Genomic DNA, 12,969 nt, shown 5'->3' on the forward strand with positions numbered 1-12,969 from the left:
CCCTGATTTCCTCCTGTCATTCTGTGCCAACTTCCTAGTCTTATCATAGCCCTGCCTTTTCCTTCTCAGCTGGGCTCTGTTCCCAGTCAGGGGTTACTGAGCCAGCCTAATTCCCCTCAGGTGGGGCCAATCATGTTAACTGGCCCCGTTTCAGCCCCATTAACCCTTTCAAGGCTGGTGTGGGGTGAACATCCCACCACAGGGGGGCGCTTTTAATGCTCGGCAAGCATATTCCTAAAACATCACCTACATCTCAGTCATTTGTTTTATTTTTTTATTTCGCTCTTGCCATCTCTCAGGACTATTTCAGGGACTGTTGGCATGTGCCATCAATAAACAATCCTGTTAGTTCTGGGTTTAGAGGCACATGTCTGATTACCCTGTACCCACAACTCAGGATACAGCTGTCGCCAGATGATTGCCCCTGCAGTAGTCAAGGAAGAGACTCCGGAGTATTTTTACTGCCTGAAGAGGGGAAAGATTTGTTGTCTGAGAAAATATTGGTGCCAGACCATAGCATAGGCCGCACCACTAGATGGCTCCATTGGAAGCTGCTTTAACTAGAGCAGCCGAAAGAAAGGAACTGAATCATTTGCACACTACAAACACTCAGCAGTCGGTACATAAATACTCTTTTGCACTTTGTGCTACAGTCTTGCCAGGCAGCAGAATCTTGGGGAAGGAGGAGCCTTCACAAATAAATATTTCCCTAGGGTTTGTGCTCATTTTTATGTTCTGCTGTTAAAATCAATGAGAATTGGGCATCTGAATCCCCTAAGTGTTTTAGAAAATCCCCCCCGCCCCCGAAAATAAACGAAGTATACCAGTGAAATATGCAGGGTTGTGAATACCATCACTATGATGATGCATCTCACAAACTCCCCTCTGAAGCTCCTAATGCTCCGAGTGAGACCAGGCGGCTCGTGGCCTGTTGCCCTTGTAGCATATGCAGTCATTTGCACCAGTGCAAGGTTCATGCAAAACACTACATCAGATCAGAACTGTAGCAATTTATACCTACTTTGCACTGGTGCCAATAACTGCACACAGCGCGGGGCAATAAGGCCCTGAGTTGTTATGCTTTGGTGGGGGAGAGATTCAGTAGAAGCTGTGGAACAACAGCAGTTTCAAGAGTCTGAATCCCTAAAGAAGCAGCCCTCACTGCATCTCCTGGTGGCACTGTGGGCCTACCAGCTGACCCAAGCTCTGCAGACCTGGGTTCCAGCCCCCGGATCTTTACATCTGGGGACCTGACCCTTACAGTCCCTCCTAATCCTATGGTTCTACCTGTTCACAGGATGCAACATACACTACCTTCTCCCACCACACTAGTCTGCAGGTGCTGAGGGTGGATTACATTGTAGCCCTGACCTCACTCTACTCCTCCACCTCTACGTCTGTTGGCAGTAGATTCACCCAAACGCTGGGACAGAAGGGCTGGGGTTATACCTGGCCCCATCCCAGAGAGTCCAATCACTGGGAAGAAGTTTCTTGGGTGCCTGCCCCATGTACATCTGGCTTTAGCTTTTAATAAAGGTATCCACAGAGTGAGTGAGCATCTTGCTGCCTAGCACCATTCGCTAATTCTTTCTTTACAATTTCCCAACCTTGGCTACAAGTTTGCAGGGAGGGAAGTATTCCTCCCCTCTTCTATTTCTGCCTTGGTAGAGATCTTCCCCTGCAAAGAGTATTGTAAATATAGCTCCTCAATTTTTTTTAAATCAGACTAGCAGGTCTCTTAATTTTTGCCACCAAAACAGGGCCCCATAAATCTTCTAGACCCTATATACTCAAACCTAAACTGAAAGAGGCCAGGAATTGATGCATACCTGAGAGTATTTTTAATTCCAGTTCTCACACGTTTAATTTCAAGTGCTCTTAGCTGCATTGCCCCAAAGAATTACAATGGTTTCAGCCAGATTGCTGGTCAAAAATGTCAAATAGTTTTACATTGAAAAAAAAGGTTTGTTTCCTCCAAAATTTCTTGTGACTATATATTTGTTTGATTTGCCAGCAAAACAACAACAACAAGAGCCAGACAAAAATATCAGATTTCAAAAGCCATTTTTGAATAATTGTTTGTTTGTTTTTAAACCAACCCCCTCTCCCTCCCACCCCCAAAAATTCAGTTTGTCATTGGGGGAAAAATTGGCCAGAATGAAAGTTTTCCATTTTGGTTGAAAAGTCATTTTTCATTGAAAAAGCGTTTTGATGACACAGTTGACCAACCTTTCTCAGTGGATCATGGGTAGAGAGGGGTTCTCCTGTAGGAAGTGTGATTGGGTCTCAGTGGACAAACAGCTCAACATGAGTTCCAACTCTATTGCTGTAATAACACAGGCTAACACAATCCTTTGATGGACAAACATGAGAGTAGTGAGTAGGTGTGGGGAAGTGATTTTATCTCTGTAGACATCACTGGTGGCACGATACTTGAATACAGCTCCCAGTTCTGGTGTCCACATTTTAAAAAGAAGGCTGAAAAATTGGAGAGAGTGCAGAAAAGTGCCACAAAAATGATTTGAGGCCTGGAGAATATGCCTTACTGTGAGAGAAGTAAAGAACTCTGTTGAACTTACCAAAAAGAAGACTGGGGGGACTTGTGCTCAGTGTCTAAGTGCCTTCTTCAGGAGAAGATGCTGGGTGTTAAAGGGCTCTTTAACATAGTGGAGAAAGGAGAATAGAAGCTAGTGGTGGGAGTCTAAAGCCAGACAAATTCAAATTAGAAACAAGTTGCACATTTTAATTGCGACGATGATTAACTGTTGGAACAAATTACCAAGGGAAGAGGTGGAATCTCTCTATCTTGATGTCTTCAGCTCAAGACTGGATGCCTTTCTGGTAGACATGCTTTAACCAAACACAAGTTATTGGTCTTAATGCAGGGTTAACTGGGTGAAATTTAATGGCCTGTGATATGCAGGAGGTTGGTCTAGATGATCTAATGATCCCAGCTGGCCTACGAATCTATAGACCAGGCCCCTCACCCACTGAATGACTTAATGAGCAAGACCAAAGCCTTGAATAAACACCAGATATGAACGTGAGGCCTGTGGAATCATGTAATATATTCTTGGGCAGTTTTTTTCCCTGCAGAAGAGGCAGGCTGCTGCATTTTATACATCTGGAAAGTTTCCAAGTTTCCTCCTCTATCTTCTGCTCAGAGAGTTACCACCTTAGCATAGCATGTAGATGAAATAGATTGGAGGGACCAGATTCTCATCTCAGAGGAAGCGGGGTTTCCAGGGAGTGGTCAAAGGTGCTTCTCACCACTGTTGGTACTCCAGTGCCTGGGGAAGTAATGAGTGCAGGAAGATCCCAAGTTTTATTAGGATTGCAGCAAGGCTTGATAGGCATGAGATCAGGACCCCATTGTTCTAGGTGCTGTACAACATACTCAGACAGATCCGGCCCTGAAGATCTTACCAGTACACAGAGGGGAAACCAAGCAGAAGTAACTTACATGAAGTCACACCGCAGATCAATGGCAGAATCAGGAAACAGATCCTGAGGCCAGTGTCTTAGCCATTGAATCATGCTGCCACCAATAAACATAATGCATCTCTTTGATATTGCCTTGATGACTGAGGGAGGCAGAGATCAGTGCGTTGGCAAACAGTTACCAGTCAGAAGCCAAATAAATGCTTGGGTTCGTCAACATCAAACAACAATAGGAGCACCTTGAAACTTTCCTTTTCATTTCACTCTCACTTCAGTTCAGTCAGAGCCAGGTGTTGATTTCTTGTGAGACGGTGACATGAGGCGCTGGGTGGGGCCAGGATAGTAGTGCTCAGTCTTTGCTCCCAGGAGTCACATAAGAACAGGGTTTTCCTACAAGATTTCTGACCAGACTGGAACTATTTCTCCCCTGCCCTGAGAACAGGCTGTATCAGGACATTTCTTCTGGTCCCGGGGCAAGGAAGGGAGAAAAGGAAGATGAATAAGTTGGCCAAATGTTTTAGAACCTCCCAAAAGTCTGGTGGGTTCAGGGTAATTGTTCAGGGTGGAATTTTCAAAAGCATTGAAGTCCCATTGAAAGTTCCCGAAGTCACTTAAATACCTTTCAGGATCTGGGCCTCAGTGATTAACTCCCATGGAAGTTAGGCATCAAAATACCTTTCAGGATACAGGTCTTAGGTTCATCTGAAAATCACAGCTTTACTGTTGTTGATTTGCACATCTCTAGTAGCAGCCAGTCCTGACGGTTTGAGTGGAAACTCCCCCACCCCGCTCCCCAGCCCAGTAGCTTTCCTCTTCCTAATTAATTTCTCAAGATGCTGAGGTCTGGCTGGAGTAGCAGTCTAGAGTGACCTGCCCTAAATTGAAAGTGGCCCACACAAATCCAGAAGCAGAACAATAAGCCGGGCATTCTTTGGTGATTTCCGCCTTGCAAGCGACTTCTCCTGCACTAGGAAGAGAGAATGAAAACACAGCACAGGCAGTGCTTAGAGTCGTAGGGGCCCTATTTTGCTTTTCTTTGTGGCAAGATGATCCGCCACACACTCAGCTGCTTCCGCCCCTCATCTCATTAACTGATGTCTGTTCAAGGGAGCCTTGGTTCTTTCTCCCCCTCTTCGCCCCCCCCCCCACGCTGCTGTCTGTGACTGCAGAGACAACCCTGGTCATACATACAGGGGGCATGGCAGCCAGCCAGCCAGCAGACAGAGTGCGGGAGGCAGGACAAAGCGGCAAGGAGATGACTGTTGATCTTGAAGACGGGTAACTCACTAAGCCTTTTCTTGGCCTTAATAAAAGCTTCTAAATAGGCTCAGAGAAGGTTTGCAAAAATCCCTAGCTACTGTTATGGAAAACGACAGAATTGTCTTCAGATACTCTCAGCCTATTAAGGCTGATACATTTTTGTTGGAGTAGCTGTAAGTGAGTGACATATTAACATGGAGTGTTGACAGTGTGTGTGTGTGTGTGTGTGTGTGTGTGTGTGTGTGTGTGTGTGTGTGTGTGTGTGAGAGAGAGAGAGAGGGTTTTGACTCAAGCACGCAATCCATTCAGTATTTGCTCTGCTGTGTATTCTCAGTTCCTGCCTTTTGATTGTAAGCCGCTCCAGTCATGGACTGTTGGCTCACACATTTCACCTACCGCACAGCCGGGTGGACATTTGCAGCGCTGTGCTAGAGAAATGATACAAATAATAATTTCAACCACTCTCCCTCCCCACATACACCCTTGTCCTGGCGCAGGATGAAAGAAGAGTGTTACACGGACGTGCAGCAGACCTAATGGAGTCTTCAGGGAAAGGGTTTGTGACCTTGGCGAGAATGACGCATAAGCAGGGATGCCTCAGAAGGTGGCCTAGCCGGCAAACAAAGGTCCCTGACCTTGCACAGAGCCTCACTCGTGCAGACCCCCGTGCCCACACGGAGCCTGGCAGACAATTGACTTCAATGGGACTTAAGTGGGTGCTGAAGTGCTTTGCTGAGTTGGGGCCTCAGTCCACGGGAAGTGGATCGTGCCAGAGGGACAGCCCTGAAGAATGATTGACACCCTCAATTTTGCAAGGTGCTGAGCACCCTTGATTCCCATTTGAGTCAGTGGAAGATGAGGGGGCTCAGCATCCCAGGAATCGTCCTCCTGTAGGTGTGGGATCAAGCCTTTTGTGCTGGCTCCAGAGACCAACAAGAGGAAGGGCAGGTGACTGGTTATGGGGCTAGTCTAGGATTTGGGATACCTGGGTTCATTTCTCTTCTCTGCTACAGGCTCCCTTTGTGACTTTAGCTCCTCTCTGCCTCAGTTCCACATCTGTACAATGGGGATAACTGACGTCCTGCAGACATGACACATATGGGGGTCAGGTGCACCAACCCCCAGGTTGGCTTGTAATGAGCATGCTCACATGGATTGAGCATGCTCAGTAACTCTGCTGAAGCCAGCTGCCCTCACTCTGTGCACCCCACACTATTGGCAGGCGCAGGTCATCACAGGGGTGGTGTGAGGTACTCACCTACTACAGGAATGGGGGCCATGTGGTGCTCAGCTATGGATGTAGAAGGTTTCCATGGCAGCAGGATTGAGTGTCTTAGCCCCAGCGCAGGCCCAGCAGCAGGACGTCAGTGCCATCGTGGAGAGGCCACCTGTGGAGTAGAGGGGAGAGGATAATTCATTTTCCTCAGCCTCTCTGCCACGTCTTCCAATAAGGTTGCCCATTAGAGAGAGATTTCTGAGAGCTGGACACGTGTCTGCCAGGAACTGGATTAAAGCCACCTTATGTCAGCAATTTTCATTCTCTCCATACCTGGGGTGGCCTCAAACTGGTGACCCAGAGATGAAAAGCGCCCATCCTGCTGCCTATCCCAAAGCCCCTCCGTCTCTCCTGGAGCACGGGGTCACTCAAAACACGCTTTCTCCAAATGGTCCCATAGGAGCAGCATTTCTTAAGCGTTTGAACACAGTGCCCCCACTTCAGGGAAATGAAAGTCATTGCACCCACCCCCTCTGGGCCCCAGCCATGGGTTTTTAAAGGCCAACCTATCTCAACCACTGCATCTTTTGCATCCCCCAGCTAGCGCTATGCAGCCCATAAAAGGCTCAGTCACCAGCTGGGGTGCCCTCCCTTGTGGCAGAGCATGGCACAGAAGCCCTCTAGTTTCTGTTGACCCTAGTCTGTTCCTTCTTGTGATTCACCCCTCTGACTGGGACACTCGCAGCCTCGCCCCCTCCGGGGCCCAAATGAAAACCTAAAGCCTTAGTGACCACGTACCAGGCCCCACGTAGGCTCAAGGGCCCTTGCCCCTTTACTCCCAAGCCCCCTCCTGTTAGGAGAGCTCAGGCCCACCCTCTCCTCTGGGTTCCAGCCCAAGACCCTTGTGATAAGCAGCTCTAGTCTGTTTCTTATCGCTCCCCACTGGCTCCCTGGACTGCCACCTACCTTTGCCTGTTTGCCAGTATCTGTCATGGAGCTGCACACTCCTCTCTCACTGCAGTTCCATCTTTCTGGACCCCTTTTCCCAGGTTATTGCTGAGGAGATTTCTCAGGGTGGCTCCTAGCCTTTCTGATAGGCCCCTTAGAACTCCTTCACCTGTGCAACCTACTGCAGCATCCCTCTCTTGGTGCTCACCTATTAGCCCTACAGGCCATCCTTTATAGAACCACTCAAGCTGGTTCTTCTCAGCTGGCTCTAATCCTTAATTATATGTCTCCCCTCCGGGTGTCACAAAATGTGCTTATTGGATGCTACAGCTCCCCTTAACCCTGTCACTGCCACACATGCTTTGGGGGACACTGATGTAAATCTTCACACTGTGATCATTCCTCTGTTTTCCTACATGCTTTATTGATGGGTGAAACCACTAACCAAGCTGGCATTTAACGTATCATCATTGCCATCTGTGTTAACATCCATTGATATGAATGTGGTGTCGCTCCTCAGAGCCACTGTCTCAGGCTCTGTGCAAACTCAGGCAGACAGCGCAGTATGAATTACATTAACAGGACGCATAGAACCATAGAACATAAAGGGTACATTTTCCAAGAGCACCTAAGTGACTTAGGTGCCTAAAATCCATTGAAAGTCAATGAGACTTGATCTACTACTGGTCTACACCTAAACATTCGATCCACCTCGCTACATCTCTCAGGGCTTTGAAAAAATTGGCACCTGGGCACTGTAGTTAGGTTGACATCACTCTTACTGTAGATGCAGCCAGGTCAATGGAAGAATTCTTCCATCAGCTTAGCTTCCATGGCTCAGAGAGGTGGATTAAGTAGACTGATGGAGTAGGAAGGTGTTGTAGGAAGTGGCTGCACTGTAGCACTCCAGTGGCTCAGCTGCAGAGCCCCAGCTGTGCCACTATAGTGTAGACATACACTACGTCACAGAGGCCTGGATTCTCAAAGGCATTTAGGTTCCTGACTTCTATTAAAATGAATAGAAAGTAGGATCCTAAATACCTGGGATGATCTGGGCCTGAGGCGCTTTTGAAAAATTCATTCCTAGAAACCAAGAAAAAAGCAACACTTTTCAAGTCCCCACCACAATAAACTCTTAGTAGTAGTCATACCAATAAATGTTTATATTATGGGGGTGCCTGATCAGGATCAAGGCCTACTGGGCTGGGCGCTGTGCAAGCATTGATAAGAGAAAGTCCCTGGCCTGGAGGACTTGCAGTCAGGAAGACACAAACAGGCAAAGGATACGGGATGGGAATGTAACATGGGAGTAAATTAATTGGGCAAAGGGTTGACCCTGTTTGCTTTTCACATGTTTTGCTGTTGTTGTTTTGACTTTTAATTGGGGACTAGAGGTGAGGTGAGGTGTGGGAGGAAAGGACAGCAGGGGCTAGGAAGAGGAAGGGAGAAAAAGAGGGATAGGAGGTTTTTCACCTTCCTTTGCAATGTGGGGCACTGGTCACTTGCTGGTCTAAACTAAAGTAAATGGTGGATTCTCTGTAACTTGAAATCTTTAAATCATGATTTGAGGACTTCAGTAACTCAGCGAGAGGTCGGGGTCTATTACAAGAGTGAGTGGGTGAGGTTCTGTGGCCTGCCATATGTAGGAGGTCAGACTAAATGATCATAATGGTCACTTGTAGCCTTAAAGTCTAGAAGCCTCTGATAGTCCCAGCTCACCCCTGGCCTAGTCATAATGAGCAGGCTGGATTTTGTAATGGGCATGGCAGGGGTGTGTCTACAGGAGGGATCTGGAGGAAGAGGAGGCGATGGCTGTTCAGATTTTATCAGGGAGTTTTCCCCATGAATAAAGGGTAACATGGGAGAAAGTCTAGAGACATTCAGGGGGTAGTTGCAAAGGCTGAGCATCTTGGCAGAGTGATGATGGGGGTTGACATCATGATAAATTACTAGATCAGCTGGGGCAGGTGGAATTAAGATGTGAAGAGCTTTGAGGATCTACAATCTAGTGTTGTCTTGATTTGTTTCTGACCCTTCCCTCTACTTCTCCTAGTCTCTTGCTTCCAGAAAAGGAGTACTTGTGGCACCTTAGAGACTAACAAATTTATTAGAGCATAAGCTTTCGTGAGCTACAGCTCACTTCATCGGATGCATTTGGTGGAAAAAACAGAGGGGAGATTGATATACACACACAGAGAACATGAAACAATGGGTTTATCATACACACTGTAAGGAGAGTGATCACTTAAGATAAGCCATCACCAGCAGCAGGGGAGGGGGGAGGAGGAAAACCTTTCATGGTGACAAGCAAGGTAGGCTATTTCCAGCAGTTAACAAGAATATCTGAGGAACAGTGGTGGGTGGGGGGGGGGGAGAAATAACATGGGGAAATAGTTTTACTTTGTGTAATGACTCATCCATTCCCAGTCTCTATTCAAGCCTGAGTTAATTGTATCCAGTTTGCAAATTAATTCCAATTCAGCAGTCTCTCCTTGGAGTCTGTTTTTGAAGCTTTTTTGTTGAAGGATAGCCACCCTCAGGTCTGTAATCGAGTGACCAGAGAGATTGAAGTGTTCTCCAACTGGTTTTTGAATGTTATAATTCTTGATGTCTGATTTGTGTCCATTCATTCTTTTACGTAGAGACTGTCCAGTTTGACCAATGTACATGGCAGAGGGGCATTGCTGGCACATGATGGCATATATCACATTGGTAGATGCGCAGGTGAACGAGGCTCTGATAGTGTGGCTGATGTGATTAGGCCCGATGATGGTGTCCCCTGAATAGATATGTGGACAGAGTTGGCAACAGGCTTTGTTGCAAGGATAGGTTCCTTGGTTAGTGGTTCTGTTGTGTGGTGTGTGGTTGCTGGTGAGTATTTGCTTCAGATTGGGGGGCTGTCTGTAAGCAAGGACTGGCCTGTCTCCCAAGATCTGTGAGAGTGATGGGTCGTCCTTCAGGATAGGTTGTAGATCCTTGATGATGTGTTGGAGAGGTTTTAGTTGGGGGCTGAAGGTGATGGCTAGTGGCGTTCTGTTATTTTCTTTGTTGGGCCTGTCCTGTAGTAGGTGACTTCTGGGTATTCTTCTGGCTCTGTCAATCCATGACAGTCCAGAGAGAGTCTTTGGGATTTTCAACTCTTCCCTTGCTTTGGAAAACCTCTCTAGCTTTGATCCCTTCCACTGGGCAGGCGCCCTTCCTGCCTTCATTATCCTGCAACGGGGCTGGACAAGCAGTTTCCTACTAGACCAATAAAATATCCCAGGAACTGCATATCAGGGTGGTTTCCCATGCAGCTCAGACCCAGTTTCTGGTATGACAGTGTGACTCCAGGTGACTGTGTCCTGAGCCAGCCCATCTCAACAACCTCTCCTGTAGGGAGTTGGAAACACCTGCACAATGCTTGGTGTCACCAACCAGAGGAGTGAAACCAGGCTGGCTGCTTATTAAGTTACAGTTTTAGCCTCCTGCAGAAGAGAAAGCAAGCGTGTGGAGAAGGGTTACAGCAGAGAAGAGAGAGGATGGAAGCAAGCTCGATGTTAGAGCGTTAAACCATTAGAGCTGCAGATCTGGGTTCAAACCCTGTTGCCAGTTGCTTGTCAGAAATGTGTCTTATGGTCCCTAAGGGACCTTAAGCCATATGACAAAAGCTAGCAAACAAACTGGCCAGATCAGCAGTCTTTACTCATAGCTAGACTGGTGCAGGTCGAAAATGATGTGCACTTGTGGGTGGGGGCAGCCTGGAATAGAAGAGGGTGTGGCAAATCAGGGTATAGTGACAGAGCCATGTGTGGGCCTAGGATTGAGAAAATGGGTCTTGCATGACAGGAATAAAGAGCATAGAAGGAGCCCAGGACTGCAATAATATGACAGTATATCAGGAACAAGGAGCACAATTTTCAAAAGTGCCTAAGTGCCACTGCCAGGACTTAGGCTCCTAGGTCACTTTGGAAAATGTTACCCAATGTTCATTGGCAAAGCTGCTTGGGGCCCAGGACTGAGCTAGCAGAGGGGTCTTGTATGCCAGGATTAAGATGCCAAAGCCAAGTAGATTTGAGGCACTTTCCATGCTATATCTGGCTATAATTAATGCTATCATTCTCTCTCCCTTTAATGTGTACCAAACTGATGTGAACATATTTTTAAAAGAATATTTATAGATTTCTCTCTCTCTCTCTCTTCTGGGTTTCACTGGGAAAGCTGTCATTTAAAAAGACAGAGAAGAAAAGGCATCAAGTAATCAATTACCCCCCAAATCAGGCTATCATTCAATAAATAAATCAGCATGTCCCCTTTTAGCGAAAACCCAGAGTCCCAAAGATTCCCCCTAAGGATCTGAACAGGATGTCCATTATCCAAACTGATAGCAGCTAGCCAAGTGGAAAGAGCAGATGCGCTTTCACATTTTCTGACACTTTGCCTTGCATATTGCGCCATCCTCGCTGAGCATAAAGTGATCTGGACTTTAGATAACACATTAAGAAATGTAAGGAATTGCTTTGCTTTCCAGCCAGCATATCCCCTGTCAATTTGGATCAAAAACCAACACCCGAGGAATTAAGAGTGGTTACTTTGATACATCTCAAGTTAATCCTTCTACTTCCAGCAAAATTGCTGGCCATCTAGTTGTGAATTCCCCCAAAGCTCTGTTCGCACAGCTACACTAAACGTTTGTGGCAAGATCGGCTATTCTGCAGCATGACAATCATTCTTCCCTCTGCACCTCCCCACCCCAAAAGAATTAACATGAAGCTCTCAGGATTTAATTCCTTCATAAATCTTTCAGGCTGCTGTATAGCAGGAATTACCTGCCACAGAAACCCTGCATGTTGATCCTTGCAGAAGTTGCAAAAGCAACCTTGGCACTCACATGCATAGACATGAGTCAAGGGCCTTAATGAGAATGCACACCAGCTTGAGAAAGGACAATGGGAATTTCTGATGAATAATCAGGGACAGTTGGAAACTAGGGCAGCAGTTTATTTTCTAGCTCTGCTGAGCCTGAAGAGCCTCTGATATAGGACTGTCTGCATCACTGGGACCTCTCAACTGTCTCAGAAATGTTGAGATTGGGGCAGGGGATCCATGGGGCAGTTAAACACACATGGCTGCTCCATAGGAGGAGCTAATCTCCTTCTCACTGAGAAGGCTTTCTTTCCAAATGTGTGACCACTGTATATTAAAAGGCAACCAATATAGTTCCCATTGTTTACCCTGAAGTCTTCAGGCTTTTACATCCTTGTTCTCACATTGTAGTGGCCTCCCTCAGCAAATTGATCAGTACCTTTGGGAGGAATGTTGGTTGCAAAATGTCAGCTTCTCAAACAGAATAGCTCCATGTGTGTGCAGGGGGGACAGAGAGAAATAGAGAGTGGTGGTGGGGGGGATAATATAGTAATAAAATGATAATAAGACAAAATACTTGAAAATGAAGATGTTGTTCTTTACTGACCTGTTGGTTAACCTAAGTGTTAATTTGGGGGGAGGGGGATTTCAATTTTAAAAAATTCCCTCCTAATAGAGCACATCTAAGCACACACAGTATTTCTGTAGTTTGTCTATAAAAATAAAGGGCCAAATTCTTCTTCCACCCAAAGATCCAAAGTCCACTGAAATCACTGAGAGCTTTACCATTGCTTTCAATGGGTTATTGAACAAGCCCTATAGGACTAGGCTCACTTATACAAATTTACTCAAGCCAAAGAAAGAAATTGCATGTAATTATGAACATCAGGCAGGCCCACCCTTTCCCCTCCTTTATGGACAACACACAGTTTAATTTAATTTTTATAACGAAAGCACTTTGAAGTTGTCTCTAACAACCAAGCAAATCTTGTGAAGTTGTTTTCATAGGTTTACCATCATCGAGTAACACTTGTGGAAATACTTCATGCCAGTTATCTTTTGAGGGGTTGGGAGGGAACTGAAGAAGTGACTTAGAGAGTGACAAGAACAGACAAGTGAGTCTGGTGAATTTTCTTTGTTATATTTTCTGCTAGGAGTCTGCGTGTAACTTGCTTCTTTGCAGATAAGACAAAGGAGTTCACTTGACAAGCCTTTACCAGCAGATGGCACTCCAAGAACAGTTTAGACCGCTTATGCCA

General features: G+C 46.3%; 1 long non-coding RNA gene across 1 annotated transcript in view; it reads right to left on the reverse strand.

Annotated features, from left to right (window-relative positions):
• LOC119843766 overlaps positions 1–7,054 on the reverse strand; it is a 51,958-nt gene extending 44,904 nt beyond the window's left edge. The window contains exons 1-2 of the long non-coding RNA XR_006275923.1: positions 6,884–7,054; positions 5,964–6,089 (exon numbers count right to left, since the gene is read on the reverse strand). This is a non-coding gene — a long non-coding RNA (uncharacterized LOC119843766). The remainder of the gene's footprint in view (positions 1–5,963; positions 6,090–6,883) is intronic.
• Between the last annotated feature and the right edge of the window lie 5,915 nt (positions 7,055–12,969).

This window comes from Dermochelys coriacea, chromosome 15, assembly GCF_009764565.3.
Source record: "Dermochelys coriacea isolate rDerCor1 chromosome 15, rDerCor1.pri.v4, whole genome shotgun sequence".
Taxonomy (NCBI): Eukaryota; Metazoa; Chordata; order Testudines; family Dermochelyidae; genus Dermochelys; species Dermochelys coriacea.